This window comes from Myotis daubentonii, chromosome 9 (genome assembly GCF_963259705.1).
Source record: "Myotis daubentonii chromosome 9, mMyoDau2.1, whole genome shotgun sequence".
In the NCBI taxonomy this organism is placed as follows: domain Eukaryota; kingdom Metazoa; phylum Chordata; class Mammalia; order Chiroptera; family Vespertilionidae; genus Myotis; species Myotis daubentonii.
In genome coordinates, this window is record NC_081848.1 from 24,631,500 (window position 1) to 24,655,724 (window position 24,225).

The following is a 24,225-nucleotide window of genomic DNA, read 5'->3' on the forward strand; positions in this document are numbered from 1 at the left end:
CAGCCATATTTCTTCTTGCTCTGCAGAGAAGGCAGTTAATGGTCCATGGTTCCTCATGTTGAGCACCGCAGGGGAGAAGAATGATGGCAGTCCTAGAATTAATAGTGCTTGGCAGTTGTCACCGCCAGGAAGGGGAGTTCGGAAAACCTGGGCCAATAGAGGCACCTTCTTTTGGAGGAACCGTTATGGCTCTGATTCAGGAGCTCAGGCACAACACATTTTCCCTCCACGTTTCTTCAGTACCCGGAGCTGGGACGAGGGCTGTGTCTAGGGACAGACTAGGGGTGGAGGCAGAAGGGATCGATTGAGTGTATCAGCTCTAAGGATAAGAGCAGAGGATGCCAGGAAACCGGCAGCAGAACAGATGAACAGTGGCGCCCAGCTGAGGTCAGATGTGGTCCTCCAGTGCTTTTTGCTTCAGTGATCAGATTCTTTTTAATTTTAAAAAATATATTCTTGTGGAGTTCGTGGAGGAAGGGAGAGAGAGATAGAAACATCAATGATGAGAGAGAATCATTGATCAGCGGCCTCCTGCACAGCCCCACTGGAGATTAAGCCCATAGCCCAGGCCGGGAATCCAACTGTGATTTCCTGGTTCATAGGTGGATGCTCAGCCACGGAGCCACACCGGCCAGGCCTGGTGATCAGATTCTTCATGGTTCTGAGTTCTAAACAGAATCTCCATTCCATGTCACTGAGGCCCTGGGTGGGCTTGGTTCCTGGATCTCTGGCTGAAGCCCCTCAAGGTAGATGACATGTCCCCCATAGGCAGGCTCCCTAATGCCCACCCTTTCCCGAGCAATGCCTGCTACTATGACAGCAGTTGAACTCTCTCACCACAAGGCTTTGGCTGTGTTGTTCTCTCTTTTTTCTAATCTTTTCTGCCTTCCTGTCCCTCCTGCCCTTCCCTTTGGAGCCGCTGTGTTCCCTGCCCTGAACTCCTCGCCAGCTCTCCACAGCCCCCACACCTTCCCCCTGCCTCTGGAGCAGCTCGGTGCCTCTCTGCCCTGCTCCTCCATGCTCACCTCAAAGAGTCCCTTCACCACCTAGAGCTGCCCCATCTCAGTGCCCCTAGTTCTCCCTCCACCCACTCCGTGATGCTCCTGCTCCCACAGAGTTCTGGAAGTGTGGAAGGCCTGGCAGTAGGTAGTTCGTGAGAGGAAGAGGCAAGGGATTGGAAGGGATCAGGCAAAATGGAACTCTGGATACACCTCCACAAGGATCATTGTTGCACACCAGTGGTAGATTTCAACAGGCTGTTAGGTTTGGGCTAAAGAGGGGTTAAATTACTTACAATTTTGTTTTTCATATATAGATGAATATATTTTCTTAAAAAGTTTTTCATAGTGTTTTAGAAATAGATACATACACTGTTTTTAAAAAGTCAGCTAATTTATAGCAATAAATGAAGCAGAAAGAGCAACACAGTATATTTATAGAAGCTCGTTTCATATCATACCACTATTAAAATACCCTGATGTATAATTAAGGAGAAAATCTATTTAGATATATTGAAGTGACTGGCTTATTTCATTTAACATAATGTTCCTCAGGTCCATCCATGCTGTTGCAAAGGGTAAAATTTTCTTCCTTTTTACGGCAGAGTAACATTCCATTATGTAAATATACCAAAGCTCTCATCTACTGATGGGCACTTGGGCTGCTTCCAAATCTTGGCTATTGTAAACAACATTGCAGTGAACAAAGGGTTACATGAAATAAGCCAGTCAGAGAAAGACAAGTACCACTTGATTTCACTGATAATGTGGAATTTAATGAACAAACTGAACTATCCAGCAAAATAGAGATAGAATCATAGAGAGCAGCCAGACAGCTCTGGTGGGGCAGGAAGATTTGCGGGGGAGAGGGGTAAAGGAATTGAGCAAAAAAGAAAAAAAGAGAGAACTCATGGATATAAATAATGGTGTGGTGATTGCATGGTGGTTGTTAGAATTTTGGCCTGTGACTTGGGCTGTGAAAGAACTCACAACTAAAAGAAGAGATGCAGAAAAGAAGTTTATTTTACTTTCTCCAAAGGGCCATTGTGTTGCTACTCAATACAAGAACAAGAGAACAAAGGGCAGCTTTCCCTTTTAAGCCCTGGCTGTTGCTAAGCATTAGGAGGCGGGGGGGGGGGGGGGCAGCCCTGGGCCAGCCAAAATTGAGTGGACATCAGGGGGATTGTAATTTGTTCTTCAGGAGACAGTCTGGGCAGATGTCCTAGGGAGGTGTCTTAACAGCATTTTTCCCAAGCCTGTAACAACATGCTTAGAGCAAAAGTTATGAAGAGTTCAGCAGAGGCATGTTTGAAAGCGAGGAGGGGAAGGGAACTTTCTATTAACATGGACTCCTCGGTGGGAAATATCCCTGAGTTGTGAAAACAGTAGAGAGGAGGAGTATGTAAGAATGTGGCCTTGAAAGTAGCTTATCTTGCCCTAACTGGTTTGGCTCAGTGGATAGAGCGTCGGCCTGCGGACTGAAGGGTCCCAGGTTCGATTCCGGTCAGGAGCATATACCTTGGTTGTGGGCACATCCCCAGTGGGAGGTGTGCAGGAGGCAGCTGATTGATGTTTCTCTCTCATCGATGATTCTAACTCTCTATCCCTCTCCTTTCCTCTCTGTAAAAAATCAATAAAATATATTAAAAAAAAAAAAAGAAAGTAGCTTATCTTGTTCTGCAGTTTGAACAGAGGTGCTGTTTGAATCAGAGGAGCTATCAGTCTTGGGATTTACTTGCCAGGTGCTTATGGAGGGTTTTGGCAAGGAAAAAAAGGCCTTTTTCTTATCCTAATAGTGGTGGAGATGGAAGAGAGCAGGGAGGGGATAATGGTGATGGAAAAATACAAAATAAAGAGAAATAGATATATTGAGGCAAATGGTTCCAGCTGCACCATTGCACATACTTTGCACTGAAATTTGGATCCTAAAGCCCTGAGGTCAGGTCTTCCATTCAGCATTTAGATTTAGTATAAACCACCCTGATCCTGATACTTAAGAACAGCAATACTGGGCTTATTTTTTAAATTATTAAAATAAACCTTTTACTTGGAGAAGTTCAAAGTAGTACAAATTGAGGTAAATGAAAAACTAATCCATTAAACTCTGTTGCCTCAATGGCAAGTCTGCCTAAAAGCAAGCACTTTTAACTATTTTTCATTTTACTTCTTGTTTTGGTTATTACTGAAATTGCCGATGAGTCATCCACTATTTCCCGCTGTTGTCAACAATGGTGAATTCTGTCCATTTGTACTCTCTTCCACATTATCGTGTGACCTCCAAGAGGGTGGGAAACTTGCCAGTCATCACTGCAGACGTGCTCAGCATTGTAGCTGGACCCAAAGCTGTGCCTGGCATGTGGAGGTCATCTCACAAGCAACTGTAGGATGAACTGAACAATAGTCTCAAATTGGTACTCGTGGTTCAGTCAACTCGACACCATCATCACTGGTAAGTGGGCACATGAGAGCTGATGCCGTGTTGTCCACCTCTTTTGTCAATTAGTGTATCCTTTTTACAAGGTTGCATACCATTTGAATTCTGTTCTGTACCTATAATTATGTCTCTCATGTTTTGGCTACAGATTGACTCCAAAAATAAATGTCACCACCAATATGACAGTTTTGTATTTTTTATTCTGAACCAAATACTCCACGTTAAAGGAGATGTTCAAGCACAAGGAGCAAATAAAGTCTCCTCTGACGTTCCACCGTTGCTCTAAGTCATGTCATTTTAGTTTGCTCCATCTTTGCACTAGGATTTTCTCATATTTGTTTCTTTGTTTTTCCATGAATTTCTAATTCCATTTTTTTTCATGTTGAGGGAAACAAATGACCTCCTTATTAAATTATTAGATACTTCCAGCTTGTAAATACTACCTGTTGCTGGAAATCCATTCTTTGAGATAGTCATCTTGGAGTCCTTTGACTTCAAATTCTAATTTGGGACAATTACTTTATTAACTCAATGTATGACTGTCACCTAATATGTTTTTTTTCATTGTGTCTTTGGAATAATTCTATTTTTCATAGACTGCCTCCACCCAACCCATTTTTTTTCTGAAATTATTTTTAGCTTCACCTCCCAATTTCCAAGTAATTTCCCAAGTCTTCCCCCCTCCCCTGTCAGAGATAAAGCTTCAACTCCTTGCCGTTCTGAAGTGAATTTAGTTTCCCGTCCCCGTGGTGACTGATTAGAGCAGAAATGGATCTGCTGGAGGGCAGGTACTTCGGGGAGACTGAGTTTGGAAGACTGACCTTGGATTCACCCTCTCGCACAGTAAACATTCTGGGACATGCTGGAGTCATAATCACTTACTTGCTCCTGGTGGGCTGGCAGGAAAGCAGCCAGAGTGGGGAAGAGGGTTCAGTACGAAAACCACACTGAGTAGAGCTTGTTGAATGGAATGATCTCTTGAGCTGGGTGATGCAGCAGCAGTTTGCACCTTCAGGTGGATGTGAAGGCAGAGAATTTGCACTCTGACTGGATTGGCTACTGGCCTGTGCTCTGTGTGGCCATAAGTTGTACCTTCTGTACTATCTACAGAGAAGGACCCAAATGCTCTGCTTGTATCTGCTGCCTCTCTCCAACCATCCTTTGGGAGAGTCCTGCCACTGGGTATATTTTCACAGGTCTTCCTCCCTCCCTCCCTCCCTCCCTCCCTCCCTCCCTCCCTCCCTCCCTCCCTCCTTTCCTTCCTTCCTTCCTTCCTTCCTTCCTTCCTTCCTTCCTTCCTTCCTTCCTTCCTTCCTTCCTTCCTTCCTTCCTTCCTTTTCGTTCTTTCTTGGGAAGGGGGAAGGAGAGAGAAAGAAACATCAATTGGTTGCCCCCCCCCCCCCAATGCACCCCGACCAGGGCAGGGAACCTGCAACCCAGGTACATGCCATTGACCAAAATTGAACTCTCGGCCCTTCAGTTCCCAGGCCGACACTCCAACCACTGAACAACGTCAGAGAGGGCTATATGTTTCTTTATGGCAGCTTTTAGGAGTACTTATCCTTAGTGGAACTTTCATGATGTATCTGAATTTCTTTCCCCCCCACTCACTCTGCTCAGTTTTGGAAACACATTTCATTCTGACGACTGCTGAGAGAAATTAAAGAGTTAAACAAATGGAGAGATATATCCTGTTCAGAGATTGATTTATAGGTCTCTATAGAGTCAATGCAATGCTAAGAGAAACCCACCAGGACTTTTTTTTAGAATTTGGTAAGCTGATTCAAAAATGTATTTGAAAATGCAAAGGACCTAGAATAGCAAAAACAATTAATAAAAAAGTTGGAAGAGAGGACATACACTGGCTTCAAATCTTGCTCTAAAGCGACAGTAATCAAGACAGTGTAGTTGTGGTACAAGGTCACAAATATAGATCAATATAACAGAATAGAGTCCAAAATGGACCCTCACATATATGGTCAATTACTTTCTACAAAGTTGCCAAGGTAATTCATGGAGGAAGGATAGTGTTTTCTAAATGGTGCTGAAAAAGTTGGGGGAAAAATGAGTTTTGAAACTTATTTCACAACATACACAAAAATTACCTGGAAATGAATTATAGATCTAAATGTAAAAGCTCATGTTATAAAACTTTCAGAAGAAAATAGAGGAGAAAGTATTTACAACCTTGTCGTAAGTAAAATTTCTTGATAGGCAGATCATAAGGGAAAAAGCTGATAAATTGAACTTTGTCAAAATAAAATTTCTGCTTCTTGAAAGATACCATTAAGAAAATAAAAATAGATTCATAATATAGGGTGTCCCGAAATTCATGAAAGATTTGCAATTCAATTCAATTGCAAATCTTGTGTGAATTTTGGGACACCCTATACATATATCTGACTATAGACTTGAATTCTGAATGTATAAATAATTCTTAGAACTCAATATTAAGAAGATAAACAACTTAGTAAGATATTGGCAAAATATTTGAATAGACTGCACCCAAAAAAGTACATGAATGTCCAATAAAAACATATGGAAATGTGCCTAATAGCAATCATCAGAAACACAAATTAAAACCACCATGAGTTATCACTTTACACAAGACTGGCTAAAATTAAAAAGAGTCACAATACTCAGTATTGTCAAGGATGTAGAGGAACTGGAAGTCTGATAATTACTACTTGGGATTTAAAATAGTTTAATCATTTTGGAAAAAGTTTGGAAGTTTCTTATAAAGTTAAACATACACTCACCATGAATTTAGTGAATTTACTGCTAATTACCCACAGAAATAAAAAATTATTTAGAGCTGCTCTGAGAATCTGTGTAGTACAAAAAGCATGTAATAGTACAAGACACTGATAATTTTGAATTAAGACAAAAAGAATGTACTACACAGATTCTCAGAGCAGCTTTATTCATAATAGCAAAAACAAAAACAAAAAACAAAAACCTGGAAATAAACATCCAAAGGTAAATCCTTGAACAAACTGTGGTATATTTATACCATGGAATATTCCTCAGCTATAAAAAGAAACAATTTCATACATGCAAATGTTAGATTGTTCTCCAGAGTGATTCTTTAATTTATATCCCTACCAGCTTTGTATGAGAATTTTCAATGTTCTTTATATTTTCCACAGTTGGTATTTTCATATTTTTGTCAGTTTGATGGCTATACTTGAAACATTATTTAAAAAAGAGCTGCAGTACAGGAATAAACAAATCGATGGAGAAAAATAACCCAGAGATAGACCCACACTTTGATGGAACTTTGGCATAAAGAACGGATCATTTATTGAATCAGTAACACTATAAGACTAAAGAGAAGATTAATCCCTATCTCATATCATATACAAAATAAATCCTAGATGGACAAAAGACCTCAAGGTGAAAATCAAAACTTTAAAGCTTTTGAAAGATCATATAAAAGACTATCTTTATCACATCAGAGTATGGATGGAGTCTCTGGTCGGACACGGACGGTATCTGCCACAGAGGAGGGGATCCGTATGTCTGACTACATCACAGTTGAAACTTCTCCATGGCAAAGAGTGCTGTAAACAAGAGGAAATTTAAAGACTAACTTAGAATTTTTCAACATATTTACTGATAAACTGTTTCAAATCAATAATAGAAAAATGCATTACAAATTCAATAGAAAAAAATATGGGCAATTCACAGAGGGAACCCAAATAGTAACAAAAAAAGATGTTGACCCTTACAAGTTCATCATCAGAAAAATAAAAATTAAAACAACCGTATGATATAATTTCTGCTCAAATTGGTAAATATTTTAAATTTGATGATCACAGGGGAGTGGTCAGGGGACTGAGCTGATCACAGGGTTGGGACCTTATTTTTTTTTAAATATATTTTATTGATTTTTTACAGAGAGGAAGGGAGAGAGAGAGTTAGAAACATTGATGAGAGAGACACATTGATCAGCTGACTCCTGCACACCTCCTACTGGGGATGTGCCCGCAACCAAGGTGCATGCCCTTGATCGGAATCGAACCTGGGACCTTACAGTCCACAGGCCAATGCTCTATCCACTGAGCCAAACTGGTCAGGGCGGGACCTTATTTTTGAGGTCTCAGTTTAAGAGACCCTAACCTTTCAAAGCCCTAATTCTCCCCTGCCTTCACATACCTCTGGAACAAAATTGTTTCTTTGCTTTGTTCCTTACTGTTCATAAGTTTTTCTGTAGTTTTTCTCTCTGTTTTACTCTTGTCTGTGTGTCTGTCTCCTTGGTTAAACACACCATCAGCACAGGGAAAGCACATGTGTCCGCTCCTGACACTGTTCATGCCTTCAGTGGACTTGCAACAAATGTTCACCATATTGAATAGCAGCCTTCTTTTTTCTTTGAGAAAAGCACAGTGGCGAGTCCCCAGCAAGTTAATCTGAGTTTTTGTAGCTCGGACTGATGACATAAATTATGGATGAGCATACTTCAGGAGATACATGTCAAGGCATGTCAGGGAAGAAGTCGATTGTTAGAAACAAATGCATAGGATGTTTCTGCTACTATCTGGACTGTCTGTACTTATTCCGAGAGTATTTTCTCCTGGTGGGAGAGACTAGGAGAAAAGTGACATGAGGCTGTTCAGGCACCAGGGACATATACGTGAGACATTAATAATTCGAGTCTTATTTGAAATTGTCTACAAGTTTAACCTTTGGGTCCTGAGGTCAACGTGACATCAATTTTTAAAAGAAATACAAGACACTGATAATTTTGAATTAAGACAAGATCCCATGTGGCAGAGGAAATTAAAACTCTGGCTTTGCTCAGCTGTCTCCCTTGTGGAACTGTTTTGCAGATCTGATTTCATTTTTAATTCAGGGACTTTATGGGGCCTTTAGAGAGATGGAGAGACAAGGAAAGAGGAAAGCAGGACATACTGCTCTGGTCAGTTATACCAAGCAGAGGAGGAGGCAGTAGGGTATGAACTTCTGGGATGCGCGCGTGCACGTGTGTGTGTGTGTGTGTGTGTGTGTGTGTGTGTGTGTGTGTAAAAAGAGCAGGAGAGGGGATAGGGTGGTAGGGCAGCAGTGGGAAGAATGATTTACAGCTACTTGGTTATGTATCTGTCTGTTGACATAAACATATGGAAGGCAGGGATATCTTCGTATCAATTGGAAACCGGCTCTTAGGAGAGAGATTGGAGCTGTAGATACAGATCTGGGAACCACCTGCAGAAATGTAATAGCTGGAACTGAGGAGATAGATAAGACCTTGGGAAAAAGCGAGAGAAGAGGTCAAGGACAGGGCCTTGGCCAGCTACTCATTCAGCAGACCTTTACTTGAGATCATTATTATAGAATCTGGAGCAGACAGCCCAGCTCTGCCATTTACTTAGGCAAGCATCTTGAACACTCTGTGCCTCTGTTTCCTCATCTATAAAATGAATATATTAATAGTGAGAATTTTAGAAGCTAATACATGTAAGAATGTAGAGTATAGCAGACACTCTAAGGGCAATGTGTGCTTGTTATTATATAAGGGTTAGCTGCTCCTCTCACAGTAGTTGTTAGAAGGGCTGGGTACTGAGCTGGATTCTGTTAATACATCTCTTACTGAGCAACCTGATGGTGGAGAGAGCAGGTAAGCAGCCTATTACAGTAGCCTGGTCTGTGCTGCAGTGGAGGCACATGCAGGGCTGTCTCCAGCTTATAAATTATGGATGAGGAATCTGTGTTGCGGGAGGTCAGGGGAGCAGTCAATTGTCCGAAGTGAATGCATAGACTGTTTCTGTTGCTTACCTGGACTCTCTGACACTCTGCACTTATCCCAAAGAGTATTTCTCCTGGTGGGAGAGTCTACAGATAAGAGGGATATGAAGCTGGTTGAGCATCAGGAACATTCCATCAGGCATTAATAATTTGAATGTAATCGATTCTGAGGAGGGATACCATCCCAAATATGGAGTGCAGGAGCTACTTTCTTTGTTCTTTTCTCCAGCCTGTGCTTTTGACCAGCCCCCCCCCCCCGCCCCAACACACACACACACACACACACACACACACACACACACACGGATTTCCTTAGCAGCCCTGAGGCCTAAAGAGGTTGGAGACCCAGGCTGCCCCCCGGCCCCCAGGCTGTGAAAAGCCTTGGCCAGTGCCAGGAACTCCAGGCGCCTCCCGAGCTGTGAAGCTGCCTGTCAACTCTCCAGCCTTGGAAATCAGCCTTATTTAGAACACATTCAATCTCTTCTTTTCTCTGATTTCATTTCCTTTTATCCAAACTGCCTTTCTCGGTTTCCATAGAAATGGAGGCTTGTGGCTGGGCTGATATTAACAGGCTCCATTGCCATGTTCTGTTTCTTTCTCACTTTCCGGTTTGATGAAACACTCACAACTCCAGCTCTCTATCTCCCTGGTGTAAGTGAGGGGAAATTCATCACTTTGTTAGCAGGTTACACATAACATACACGTCTGATTTGTAGCCGGTGCTCTCTGGTTGTGTCAACATCATAGTTGGTGGCTTGGAGTAAGAAACATGAATTTCCATAGATGCTGATGATAAATGAAGTGTTAGCTGGTGGGATCCTGAACAACAGGGCACGGAGCTGTCTCTGTTTCAAGGTGAGGTGAGGAGGGTCGTGCTGGTCCTGAGTGGCCCTAGTACTACTCCAGATCACACATGGCCCTGCCTTCCCTGGGCAGAGTCTGTGTTCCACAGAGTGACAAATCCCCCAAGACATGGAGGTGTGGGCGGGCAGCCTTAGAGGATGTAGGGAAGTATGGGGGAAAACAGGCTTGTACTAAGTTCAGCAAGCTCAGAGGTGCAATCTAAGCCCAAGTAGCTGTCTCCACGGGCTGGCATGAGAGAATTATTGTGTCCGTGCCTTTTAGTTCTGCCATGACTTTGCAAAGCAAGTTTACTGGTCTATTTTTCACACAGTGAAATTCATCATTTTTATGTACAGTTCTGTGAATTTTGACACTGACAGACATGCAGCCATCACTGTAATCAAGATGTGTAACAGTTCTGTCATCTCCCCAAATTCTCTTGTGCCCCTTGTCCACCCTCCTCCCACCCCTCACCTCTGGCATTCACTGGCCTGTTTTCTGTCTCTTTAGTTTTGCCCTTTTCAGAATGTCATGTGTGATGTGACCTTTTGAATCTGGCTTCTTTTCCTTAGCATAAGGCATTTGTGATTCACCTGTGTTAGAGTGTCTCTAACTCTTATAGTAACTCCTCAAGGTAGGAGTCATCTGAATTTCATAGAAGGGGTTCGCAAGGCTCCAGGGGATGCTGTAGGGGAAGAAAGACTGTCTCCTAGTCTAGGTCCATGAAGTACACTGACAATAGGCAGATCAGGAGGAAGGTATACACATTTATTCATTTTTAATACTCTGTGCACAAGGGCACCACAAACAAAATTGAATACCCTCTGAAGTGGTGAGATTTTTTCCCCCTTTATTGATTAAGATATTACACATGTGTCCTTATCCCCCCAATGTCCCTCATCCCCCCAATCCTGCCCTCACCCTCATCTCCTGTTGTCCACATCCATCACGTATGCTTATGTGCATGCATACAAGTCCTTTGGTTGATCTTTTCCCCTCCCCCCACTCTCCCCTGCCTTCCCTCTGAGTTTTGAGCAGCTGATCGATGCTTCTCTGTCTCTACATCTGTTTTTGTTCATCAGTTTATGTTGTTCATTATAATCCACAAATGAGTGAGAGCATATGATATCTATCTTTCTCTGACTGACTTATTTCACTTAGCATAATGCTCTCCAGCTCCATCCATGCTGTTGCAAATGGTAGGAGTTCCTTCCTTTTTACAGCTGCATAGTATTCCATTGTGTAGATGTGCCAAAGTTTTTTAATCCACTCATCTGCTGATGGGCACTTAGGCTGATCCCAAATCTTAGCTATTATAAATTGTGCTGCTATGAACATAGGGGTGCATATATCCTTTCTGATTGGTGTTTCTGGTTTCTTGGGATATATTCCTAGAAGTGGGATTACTAGGTCAAATGGAAGTTCCATTTTTAGTTTTTTGAGGAAACTCCATACTGTTCTCCACAGTGGCTGCACCAGTTTGCATTCCCACCAGCAGTGAATGAGGGTTCCTTTTTCTCCGCATCCTCACCATCATTTGTTGATTTGTTGATGATAGCCATTCTGACAGGTGTGAGATGGTACCTCATTGTCATTTTGATTTGCATCTCTCAGATGATTAGTGACTTTGAGCATGTTTTCATATGTCTTTCAGCCTTATGTATGTCCTCTTTCGTAAAGTGTCTATTTTTTTGCCCATTTTTTGATTGGGTTGTTTATTTTCCTCTTGTTAAGTTGTATGAGTTCCCTATAAATGTTGGAGATTAAACCTTTATCGGAGATATCATTGGCAAATATGTTCTCCTATGCAGTGGGTTTTCTTGTTGTTTTGTTGATGGTTTCTTTTGCTGTGCAGAAGCTTTTTATTTTGATATAGTCCCATTTGTTTATTTTCCCTTTAGTGTCCATTGCCCTAGGAGCTGTGTCAGTGAAGAAATTCGTTTGGCATAGATCTGAGATTTTGCTACCTGTGGATTCCTCTGATATTCTTATGGTTTCCTGTCTTAAGTTTAATTCTTTTATCCATTTTGAGTTTATTTTTGTGTATGGTGTAAGTTGGTGGTCTAGTTTCATTTTTTTGCATGTGTCTGACCAAATTTCCCAGCACCATTTATTGAAGAGACTGTCTTTACTCCATTGTATGTTCTTGCCTCCTTTGTCAAATATTAATCGAGCATAGTGGTTTGGGTTGATTTCTGGGTTCTCTATTCTATTCCATTGGTCTATATGTCTGTTCTTGTGCCAATACCAGGCAGTTTTGCGAACATGAAGTGGTGGGATTTGAGAGCTTATGTGCCATCTTAATAGGGGAAGGGGTGTAGGCAATTCAGGGGAGAGTAAACGATTTCTAGAAAAGATGAACGAATGGACCCTTCAAAGAATAGATGGGAGATACAACAGCTGTGAGAAGGTATGCCTTGGTGTGGTGCTGACTGCTGGCTTCCTCTCCTGAGTCAGCCTTCTCTGGTTGATGAAATCCCAGGGGAAAGGGGATTTATGACAACTGAGTTCCTTTTGGAGGAATGGTCCTTAGATAAGAGGAGTTAAGAGGATTTCTCTCTCTCTCTCTCTCTCTCTCTCTCTCTCTCTCTCTCTCTCTGCTTTTTCTATTTTTCAAGTGCTTCAGCTCAAAATAATCAACATAGCAAAATGGCACAATGAGGTTGGCATGTTCTTAACTCCATTACTAAAGCATACCAGCTCACAATCAAGGGTGGAAATAAAGACCACCTACATGAGAACAAGTAAAGGCTATCTATGCAGAACTTGGCTCTAATAAGGGAGTCAACCACCATCACTTGCATCTTGACAGAGACTCAAAAGCAGGCAGGGGAGTGGGAAAGCTTTATCGTGGGCAGAAGGAAGGCTTCAATTGGCAGCTGTTGGCCTGGGGAAGCTGGCTGCAGGCTAACTAGAAGCAGAGCATCCCATGCGATTGCTTAGGGCCGTGGTCGGCTTTTTGGCCCCTGGAGTGTGTCTCTTCCACAAAATACCACATGTGGGCACACATACAGTGCAATTGAAACTTCGTGGCCCATGCGCAGAAGTTGGTTTTCGGCCTGGGCGAGTCTATTTTGAAGAAGTACTGTTGATATTTGGCTCTGTTGACTAATGAGTTTGCTGATCACTGGCTTAGGGGAACATATTTGACTTTCTCTTGTTGGTCCTCAGTTGGAAGTGAGGACAAAGCTTAGGGAAGCTGTCAGGTATCGATTAAATCCCAGCCACACAGGACCAATTGCTATAGAGGCTGTGATTCGGTCATGGACTGGCTGCTGCAGGCTGTGGTTTGCCTTTCCAGGCTGGTTGCTACAGGCTGTGGGTCTGCCTGGAGGGATCAGAGAAGGCTTCACCAAGGAGGTGCCTTTTAGGCTGAGACTTGAAGCATGAGCAAGAGTTTGCAGGTGGATACATGCATGGGGCTGGGAAGGATGGTGTCTGAAGCAGAGAAAATGGCAGATGCAAAAGCACAGGGGCCTATGACAACTTGATGTTTGGGGGACCCATGAGTGGCTCCATGCTGCTAAAACATGAAGTGCTAACATGGGTGAACAAGAGGTGGGGTGTAGGTATCTATCCTGTCATGAAAGGTCCTAGAAGCAATGCCAAGGGGTTTCTATTTTTATTTTATGGGTAAAGACAACTACCAAAGGATTTTAGTGCGGGAGTGACATAAATCAACTCAGTATGCTAGAAACATTACCAACAGTGGAGAGGGTAAATTAAACGAGAGCTACATTATGATCAAGGGAATATGTGGGAGGCTAATGCAATACTCAGAAAAGAGATGAAGCCTTTAATTATGTCAATGACAGTGGGACTGGAGAGAAGGGGGTAAAATCAATAGGACTGAAGAGTGATTGAATATGACAGGTAAGCCTTAACTACCAAGATGAGAAATGCTGGAGAACAATGGGGAATTGATTCCATATAAGACCTGTGGAGTTTACCACAGTCCAGTAAACCTCTCATCCAGTAGTTCTCAACTTTACTAATGCCGCGACCCTTTAATACAGTTCCTCATGTTGTGGTGACCCCCAATTTCATTGTTACAAATTGAACATAATTAAAGCATAGTGATTAATCACAAAAACAATATGTAATTATATATGTGTTCTCCGATGGTCTTAGGTGACCCCTGTGAAAGTGTTGTTTGACCCCCAAAGGGGTTGCGAGCCACAAGTTGAGAACCGCTGCTCTAATCCATCCTTTCCATAGTCTAAACTGTTCAGTCCAATGAACATACCTGATCACATTACCAAAAAGATATTTTAGGATTCTCTTCCTGACTCTAATCTACTTTTCTACCATGAATGCATCCTTCAGACCCCCCTTGCAGCTTATCCTTGCCCAAATATCCTCATGCACTTTCAGGCAGCCATGCCTTTCTTTACGAGGTCCCTGATGCCTGAGCACCTTGCTGCCTCCTACTAGGCTGCTGGGACACTACACATCCCTTAGAACTTAGCACCAATATCTGTGCAGCCATCCTTCACCACCACCACCGTCCCAAACTTGGATTAAATTCATCCTTTATGAGGAAAACCAAGATGGCGGCATAGGAGATTGCTGCCTCGAACAACCACTTCAGAGATATAACTAAAGGACAGAACAGACATCATCCAGAACCACAGGAAGGCTGGCTGAGTGGAAATTCTACAACTAGGAGGAAAGAGAATATCATACCCAGACTCAGAGGAGGCGCAGTGCTGAAGTGAAATACTCAGGTGCGGAGTGCGCGCGCAGAGCGTGCTGGCGGCTTAGGGCGCGGTTGTTGTTTTCAATCGGGAGGGAGTTTCAGACTCTGAGCTCCAGATCCGGGTGAGTCTCTGGGGACCCAGACTCAAACAGGAGAAGCGGGACTGTCTGGCTTCAGTCGGAACTCGAAGGCAGCTTTCTCTCCGAGGTGAGGTTTGCAGCAGTTGCTGGGACTCTGAGAGGCAGAGCCCCTAGGGATGGAACTGAGAGCAGCCATAACTGCTTGCTCCGCCCACCCTGTAGATCCCAGGGGACCCACCCCGCCCAAGCCCGGCGCAGAACCATTTGCCGGATAGCCTCAGGCAAACGCTAGATTAGCACCACCCTAGAGATCCAGCACAGAAGCTCTCCCACTGCAGACACAGCTGACTCTCATAGCCAGTTAGCCTGGAGGTCAAATCACCCCTGGTATTACCGACAACAATCAAGGCTTAACTACAAGACTGCGCACAAAGACCACTAGGGGGTGCACCAAGAAAAGATAAAAAAATGCGGAGACAAAGAAACAGGACGCAAATGTCAGAAATGGAAGATATAGAGCTCAAAACCACACTTTTAAGGTCTCTCAAGAACTGTCTAGAAGCTGCCGATAAACTTAGTAAGACCCTCGAAAAGACTGGTGAGACCACCGGTAAATGTAGTGAGATCCTCAAGAAATCTAATGAGACCCTCGATGTTGTGATAAAGAACCAACTAGAGATTAAGCATACACTGACTGAAATAAAGAATATTATACAGACACCCAACAGCAGACCAGAGGAGCACAAGAATCAAGTCAAAGATTCAAAACGCGAAGAAGCAAAAAACACCCAACTGGAAAAGCAAAATGAAAAAAGAATCCGAAAATACGAAGATAGTGTAAGGAGCCTCTGGGACAGCTTCAAGTGTACCAACATCAGAATTATAGGGGTGCCAGAAGAAGAGAGAGAGCAAGATATTGAAAACCTATTTGAAGAAATAATGACAGAAAACTTCCCCCACCTGGTGAAAGAAATAGACTTATAGGTCCAGGAAGCACAGAGAACCCCAAACAAAAGGAATCCAAAGAGGACCACACCAAGACACATCATAATTAAAATGCCAAGAGCAAAAGACAAAGAGAGAATCTTAAAAGCAGCAAGAGAAAGAATCCCAGTTACCTACAAGGGAATACCCATACGACTGTCAGCTGATTTCTCAACAGAAACCTTGCAGGCCAGAAGGGAATGGCAAGAAATATTCAAAGTGATGAATACCAAGAACCTACAACCAAGATTACTTTATCCAGCAAAGCTATCATTCAGAACGGAAGGTCAGATAAAGAGCTTCACAGATAAGAAAAAGCTAAAGGAGTTCATCACCACCAAACCAGTATTATATGAAATGCTGAAAGGTATCCTTTAAGAAGAGGAAGAAGAAGAAAAAGGTAAAGATACAAATTATTAACAACAAATATGCATCTATCAACAAGTGAATCTAAGAATCAAGTGAATAAATAATCTGGTGATCATAATAGAATCAGGGACATAGAAAGGGAATGGACTGACTATTCTTGGGGGGGAAAGGGGTGTGGGAGATGCGGAAAGAGACTGGACAAAAATCGTGCACCTATGGAAGAGGACAGTGGGTGGAGAGTGAGGGCGGAGGGTGGGGCGGGAACTGGGAGGAGGGGAGTTATGGGGGGAAAAAAGAGGAACAAATGTAATAATCTGAACAATAAAGATTTAATTAAAAAAATTCATCCTTTATTTCTTTAAATCAAATTTTCCACCTTTATATTTGAACACTCAACATAATCGGACTTGAACATTCTGTCTTTGCATCTTTTCTGAAAATCTAAAATTATTCCAAATAAAACATTTATTTTTTTAAAAGTTCCACAAAAGTTCGCTTATGCCCCCAAAGGTTGAGAACCACAATCCTAGGGTATCAGAGCAGTCTGTTCAGACACAAACAGATCTAAGCACCAGTCCTGGCAAGACCGTTAAAGGACCTTTAAACATTTATTTAAAATCTCTAAACATCTATTTCCTTATCTCTAAAAGGGAATGATACATCTCTAGAGTTGCTATGAAAATGAATTGGGAGGGCAAAAATCTAAAATTCTTAATTCATGCCTGGGATTTAGTAAGTGATGATAATAGTGACTGATACCACCGCTGCTCCTGCCCCTTCACTCATCGGCCGCACAATGGGCACCCGCAACAACTACCTCTTTAATGTTGTCCTTATCAGAGATTCTGGTGTTTGAAAGAGTAATCTCCTGTCTCGATTTACTTGAAATGAGTTTAATCTTGAAAGCAAGAGCACCATTGGAGCAGAGTTTGCAACAAGAAGCATCCAGGTTGATGGAAAAACAATAAAGACACAGATATGGGACACGGCTGGGCAAGAGTGATATCGAGCTATCACATCCGCTGTAGGTGCCTTGTTGGTTGATGACATCGCTAAACATCCCACATGTGAAAATGTAGAGCGACGGCTGAAAGAACTGAGAGGTCATGCTGATAGTAACATTGTCATCATGCTTGTGGGCCATAAGAGTGAATTGTGTCATCTCAGGGCAGTTCCTACAGATGAAACAAGTGCTTTTGCAGAAAAAAAAATGGCTTGTCATTCTTTGAGACATCAGCTCCAGACTCTACCAATGTAGAAGCTGCTTTTCAGACAGTTCTGACAGAGATACACCGCATTGTTTCGCAGAAGCAAATGTCAGACAGACGTGAAAATGACATGTCTCCAAGCAACCGTGGGGTTCCTATTCATGTTCCACCAACCACTGAAAATAAGCCAAGGTGCAGTGCTATCAGAACATAGAAGGCTGTGTATAGTCCATTTCCCAGGTCTGAGATTTAAATATATTTGTAATTCTTATGGTCAAAATAAATAAATAAATAGATAAATAGATAAATAAATGATGATAATAGTAATAAGTATTAACTATTCTTGAAAGCCCCAAACAATAAAGCTAATCCCTCTTCCACAGTCCAGCTGATAAGATGTTTATATGAAGTCTCCAAGGACCTAAGAGGAAAAGGTAAAGGATTGTAAAAAAAAAAAAAAAAGAAAGCCTAATGTGAGATAACATGAAAAGCCCCCAGCACAGGGCCTGCAACACAAAAAGTGTCCATCAGTCAGTGTTTGTTAAAGCTGCAAATGTAAATTCTGAGGCTGACTAGAAGGCAAGACCCGGAAGGAGCCCATGCTTACAGGGCAAGGCCTCAGCCAAGATGTGAAATATTTTATCAGCTTCCCTCCACCCTTAGGTGGAAGCAGGATTTCATGAGGCATCCCAACTCCTTGGTCTGTTACAGTAGGTAAGTAGCTCTTGGTAGGAAGGGGCAACTTCACAGACACCTCAGGGGACAGCCACATCCTCCGCCAAAGGTAGTGGAAAGAGGATTCTTTCACATTATCGCAGGAAAAGCATTTCAAGGATACAGGTATAGGAGGAGGGGTGGCATTGTGGCAAGATTTATTGGAGCAAAAACGAAGGAAGTGCTTAGGCCATGTCTCATCCACAACAAGGTGGTCGCACGGTGAAAGAACTCCAGCCCCTGTGGCCTCAGCCCACACTTGTCCTCAAGCTGGTGGCTTTCCAGTCTCCCTAGGGAACAACCTCTCTATTCAGTACATTACTGGAACCAGCAAAGGGAAATGCCTTCTGCTGGGCACATTCACAGCAGGAGCGAAGATGGTGCAGGGGGAGGGCCCAGCACAAGCCTGCAAAGAGTCAGGGAAAAGACTGGTTAATTTGAAAGAAAGCCTGCTCTTTCCCAAGTCAGAGATAATATAATTAAAGTTTAACAAAGGCCCAGAGTTCATGCGTTCTCTCTCTGTAGCAGGCACAGGGGCTCAAGTGCAGGCCCAAGCACAGTGCCACCCTTGAGCCGGCCGGAAAGAGAGACTGAGCTAGACTCCTGGAGCTTCCGGTATCGGCGCCCAGGCAAGGACACAGCATCTCTGGACCCTGGTCCTCCTGGCTTGGTGCGGACAAGTGTGGGCCTGAGGCCCCAGGGGCTGGAGTTCTTTCACAGTGAGACCACCTTGTTGTGGATGAGACATGGCCTAAGCACTTCCTTTGTTTTTACTCCAATAAATCTTGCCACAATGCCACCCCTCCTCCTATACCTGTATCCTTGAAATGCTTTTCCTGCGATAATGTGAAAGAATCCTCTTTCCACCACCAACGGCTCCACTGCTATACAACCACACCGGTTTTGAGAGACACATTGACTAACTGACTGGAGACCCACGGATTCCAGGAAGACTGCCCTTTGATACTTTTTCTCAGGAAAGCAACGGTAAGAGTGAGAATAGAGCCAATGAATGTGGAAGCTTATTAAAACCACACATGAATGGTCAGGCAGGTGAGTGGTGGCACCTCTAAGGCAGAGATTCTCAGTTTTGACTTTATATTAGAGTCATCTGGGCAGCTCCTAAAAATCCCAACACCCAGATCCAACTCCATTAAATCAGTCAGAATCTTGGGGGATGAGGACCAGGTATCAGTATGTTTCAAAAGCTCCCCTGAGCATCTTTTAGGTTCAGATAAGGTTAAGAATCACTCTTCTAAGGGCAACCCTTGGCCAGATGCCCACCAGAATACAAACAGCCCATCCCAAGCTTCCTCCTGAGCATTTGTCTCCTCTCTCCCAGGTTGGTGTCTCTTGTGCCTCCCACCCACATTTCACTGCTGGCCACACTCCCCTCAGGTACTCGTGTTTGTCTATGCAGACAGCTGGCAACTGAACTGATTTTACTCTGATATTCCTAGCCCAGTGGTAGGCAAACCACAACTCGCGAGCCACATGTGGCTCTTTGGCCCCTTGAGTATGGCTCTTCCACAAAGTACCACGTGCGGGCGCTCACATACAGTGTGATTGAAACTTCGTGGCCCATGCGCAGAAGTCGGTTTTCGGCCTGGGCGAGTCTATTTTGAAGAAGTGGCATTAGAAGAAGTGGGGGTTGGACATATAGAGAGGATGAACGAAAGGAGATGGACGAAACAAGTATACAAGACGAGTGTGGATGGGAGAGTTGGAAGGGGTTGACCTCAGTGAACGTACCTCAATCAGATTGAGGACATTTTTAGCAAAGGCCAGCTTAGGAGTACCCTACTTAAGTTAATAACAATGTACCTACCTATATAGTTTAAGTTTAAAAAAATTGGCTCTCAAAAGAAATTTCAATCGTTGTACTGTTGATATTTGGCTCTGTTGACTAATGAGTTTGCCGACCACTGTCCTAGCCTGATTTCTCACATGACTCTCACCCCCAACTATAGTCATGACCTTCACTCTCTAGCTTTGAGCACTAAACAGACTCACCTAGCATTCTATGCTATTGTATATAATTCCAAAATTACTTCCAGAAAGTCTCACTTCCTTAAAGAGATTTTAAACTCCTCAAAATCTGAGTCTTAATCTATTTCCAGAAGGCACTAGCATACTGTTCAGCATGTAGTGGACAGAGCCACAGTGTCTTTACCTGTAAAATGGGGATATTTGTAAAGTTATTACAAAATAGAGATATCTATACAATTTGCAGGCATGCAAATTATATCCTATTTCAACGGACCTGTTTGAGGTGATGCATGCAAAGTGCCAGAATGCTCTGGAACACCTGCCAGTGTCCCGTAAGCGGTAGCTATTGTTGGATCAATAATAGGCAGTGTGACTTCCAGATTAGTGCTTCTTCTAGATCTTAGCAGGTGACCATGATCAGGAAGTTCAGCCCTCTTCAAGCTGTAAGGGAAGTGCTACATGATTGGCTTCATTGATTGGCTACCAACTGCAATCTGTGCTCAGGAAATGAACATGTTGACCAGTGAGTTTTGCAAAGCCAATCATCGTGGGAATTTTATGTCAATATGACCTACCAGAAAACGATAGTGCCTGAGTCATTCAGAGTACTAATGGTGTGACACGGGGACTCCATTAGCCACATCAGCATGCCTGTGAACATCATACCAGGCCCATGCTTAACCTACTCTATGAAAAACACAAGTGGCTGGAGTAGGCCCTCTCCCCTCTCTTCATTCTGCCTGGCTCTTCTGGGAAAATTGTGAGGACAGCTTGTTCTGCCTCTCAGCAGGAGGAAGGACACATGCTTTTGTGTTTTCTCATCAAAGGAAACAATAGCTCTCAGTTGTTCTAGTGTAGCCAGAGAGAATGCAGGACTTCCCAAGTCCTACCTCAGTGTAGTCATTTTTATTAAGAAGAATGAATAGTCAGATCGGAAAGAACAAGATTATATTAGCCAGAGGGCACAGAGATCCAGGAGAAACAAAGATCACATAAGAGCTCAGAATTCATCCAAGTGACTTGGAGACCCCTCCCCTGCCAATAAAATATTTTCTATTGTACTGGGAGAAATTGCAGTTGAAATTTTGGAACTTTTGTTGGTGCCTCAGGAAAAGAGGGTGGAAGAGAAGTACAAGACAGAGGAGGCCAGTGTTATCCCACCTATTCTAGTTCAAGTGATACTGGCTGCTATAACATCTCAACCCCAAAGTCTCAGTGGCTTAGCACAATAGAGTTGCCCATCTCTATGACACAGTCTGATGTGAGTAGCATGGCTCAGCCACCTTTCACGTCAATATTCAGGGACCTAGGTTCTTTCCATTGTGTGGCTCCACCCTCCTCATAGGTCAGGGTTTTTCCCATTTAGCTTATAGATGAGGGAAGAAACTCTAAAAATGTATACCTCTTTGTCTGCTTCTGCCCAGAAATGACAAACATCACCTCTGCCATATTTCATTGGACAGAGCTCAGTCACATGGCTTCACCTAGCTGTGTGTCTAGGTACAGGGGTGGGCAAACTTTTTGACTCGAGGGCCACAATGGGTTCTTAAACTGGACCGGAGGGCCGGAACAAAAGCATGGATGGAGTGTTTGTGTGAACTAATATAAATTCAAAGTAAACATCATTACATAAAAGGGTACGGTCTCTTTTTTTTTTAGTTTTATTCATTTCAAAAGGGCCGGATCCGGCCCCCGGGCCGTAGTTTGCCCACGGCTGGTCTAGGAGGAAAGGGAAATGGGCTCAGTATGACAAAGCAGCAAACCAACACAAAAAGTTAACTGAAATAAAGATTCCAGACCACAATGTCAGCCTAAGCCTCACTCCTCCTGATCTACCATTCTGTTTTCTTTTAAAGACAGTTTGAATCTTCTTGCTGATTCTTTTTCTATCTTTACTTTGGCCACTACAAAGCTCAACTATAGAATGTGTTTACAATGTGTGCTTCTATGTTTAAGTAGAGGCCCAGTGCATGAAATTCGTGCAGGGGGGAGGGGGCGGGGGTGAGGGATACCTCAGCCCAGCCTGTACCCTCTCGCAATCCAGGACACCCTCGGGGGATGTCCGACTGCTGATTTAGGCCCAATCTCTGGGATCAGGCCTAAACCGGAAGTTGGACATCCCTGGGACACAATCTGGGACCACTGGCTCTTAACTGCTCTCCTGCCTGCCTGATCACCCCTAACTGCTTGCCTGCCTGCCTGATCATCCCTAACCACTTTTACCTCGGCCTCTGCCACTACGGCTTCATCCGGAAGGACATCCGGAATAACATCTGGGAGGTTGTTTGGCTGTCTGGTCTAATTAGCATATTATGCTTTTATTATTATAGACCTTTTTCTTCTAGCCTTATATTTCAGTTCTCCATTCCTTTCTTCTTTTATCACATTTCTTTCTCAATCTTGGGGAGATGGATTTGTGTATGAAGAAGATACCTTTGGGCTCCTATTTTTAGGATTTGAAACCAAGTTTCAAAGTCTGGTTGTTTGCTAAGGATCTTATGAATTTGTTTTGGGCTCTGCTAGGGTCTAGTTTTACGAATTGATAAGAAAGGGTGTTTGCTTATCTGTGTGGTTAGGAGGAGAAAAGGGAAATTAAGGGGGGTGGAGCTGTGTGCCCTGTACTTGAGGAGACACTCTGAAATGATGTCCATTGAGAAAGTGGCCCCAGCCCAGATATGAGCCTCTGTGTGAATGCATAGGATCCTGGGTTGCAGGGGTTGGCTCAAGATGAACTTTATAAAGCAAGGCAGTGAGGTGACAAAGTGCAACCAGAAGGAGAAAAGGGGCCTAAGTTCCTTCCACTGCCACAAACCACAGTGCACCTCTGCCATGGAAATGCAGTGGGTCTAGCAGTGGCAAGTATTCTCAGGATGTCCCCAGCCACAGAGGTGGGGAGACATGGCTTGGTACAGAGCAAGAGCACAGGAGTGTGAGTGTGGTCTTCCTTCCTGGTGGGAGAATCGCTCTTAGGTTTGTTGTTCGGTTTGGTTTTGGAAGGGTGCTGAGGTCCCCCATAAGCAGGTAGAGAGAACTTGTTAGTGTAATTGAGAGATTAATGCTGATATGAATACAACCACCTTCAAACTCGCAAGCTCGTGAGAGGCTTGGGCTATCACAGCTTCATTCATTTTTGTAAGTCACTTCAAACATTTTGAAAATGAGATCAGGCTTGTTATGAGTTTTAGTCCCCCAAAAGGATATGTTGAAGTTCTAACCCCTAGGTACCTGTGACTGTGACCTTATTTAGAAACAGTATTTTGTCTACGGCCATACCACCCTGAACGCGCCCGATCTCGTCTGATCTCGGAAGCTAAGCAGGGTCGGGCCTGGTTAGTACTTGGATGGGAGAAACAGTATTTTTGCAGATGTAATAAAATTAAGATGACATCATTATTAGAGTGAGCCCTAATCCAATATGACTGGTGTCCTTATAAGAAGAGGAGAAGAGACACAGGGAAGCAGAGATTGGAATGATGTGCCTACTAGCCAAGGAACACCTAGAATTGCCAGCTAGGAAGAGGGAACAAAGGAGCCTTCCCCAGAGCCTTCAGAGAAAGCACGGTTCTGGGGACACCTTGATTTTGGACTATTGGCTTCTGTAACTGTTAGAAGATACATTTCTATTTTAAAATAGCCAGTTTTCGATTATTCGTTATAGCAGCCCTATAAAACCAACGTATGGCTGTTAATAATCATTAAAATGTGAAAGTAGAAACAGCAGGCTAACTGGGGAAGATTGAGCTGCCCAGGAAAAACAACTGGGAAGATAGGGCCCTGTCTATGGTGCTGAATCTGCTCCCAGCCAGGTTGACCCCATCTCCTCTCTTACTTGACCCTGATCACTGCTACTTTGATCGTTTGCTTTTTCACTGGTCTTGGAACCATTACCTTGACCTCATCTCATTAGGCCATTGCAACCAATCATGGCAAATTTATATGTGCCCAGACCAGAACTTTCACCACACCTGAGGGTGTCTCTGCCCACAGCTTTGCAGAAATCTACTTCTCCCCAACTCTCCTGCTGTATCATGGCTTTGAATGTAACTAAAGGTTCATTGTACAAAGAGCCAAGGGGATTGCTGAATTGGAGGAGGGAAATGCAGCTGGGCATGGCTACATGTGCTTCTTTGAATGCCAGTCTGAGCTCTAATAGAGAGAATGT

The 24,225-nt window shown here is 43.3% G+C and overlaps 1 protein-coding gene and 1 pseudogene across 1 annotated transcript in view; one reads left to right on the forward strand and one right to left on the reverse strand.

Annotated features, from left to right (window-relative positions):
- Nucleotides 1-6,802: 6,802 nt before the first annotated feature.
- PANX1 (pannexin 1) overlaps nt 6,803-24,225 on the reverse strand; it is a 102,984-nt gene continuing 85,561 nt past the window's right edge. Inside the window, exon 6 of the mRNA XM_059708128.1 lies at nt 6,803-6,995. The gene's annotated coding sequence lies outside the window, so the exon portion shown is untranslated. The remainder of the gene's footprint in view (nt 6,996-24,225) is intronic.
- Nucleotides 16,949-17,605, forward strand: LOC132242048 (ras-related protein Rab-11A-like; annotated as a pseudogene).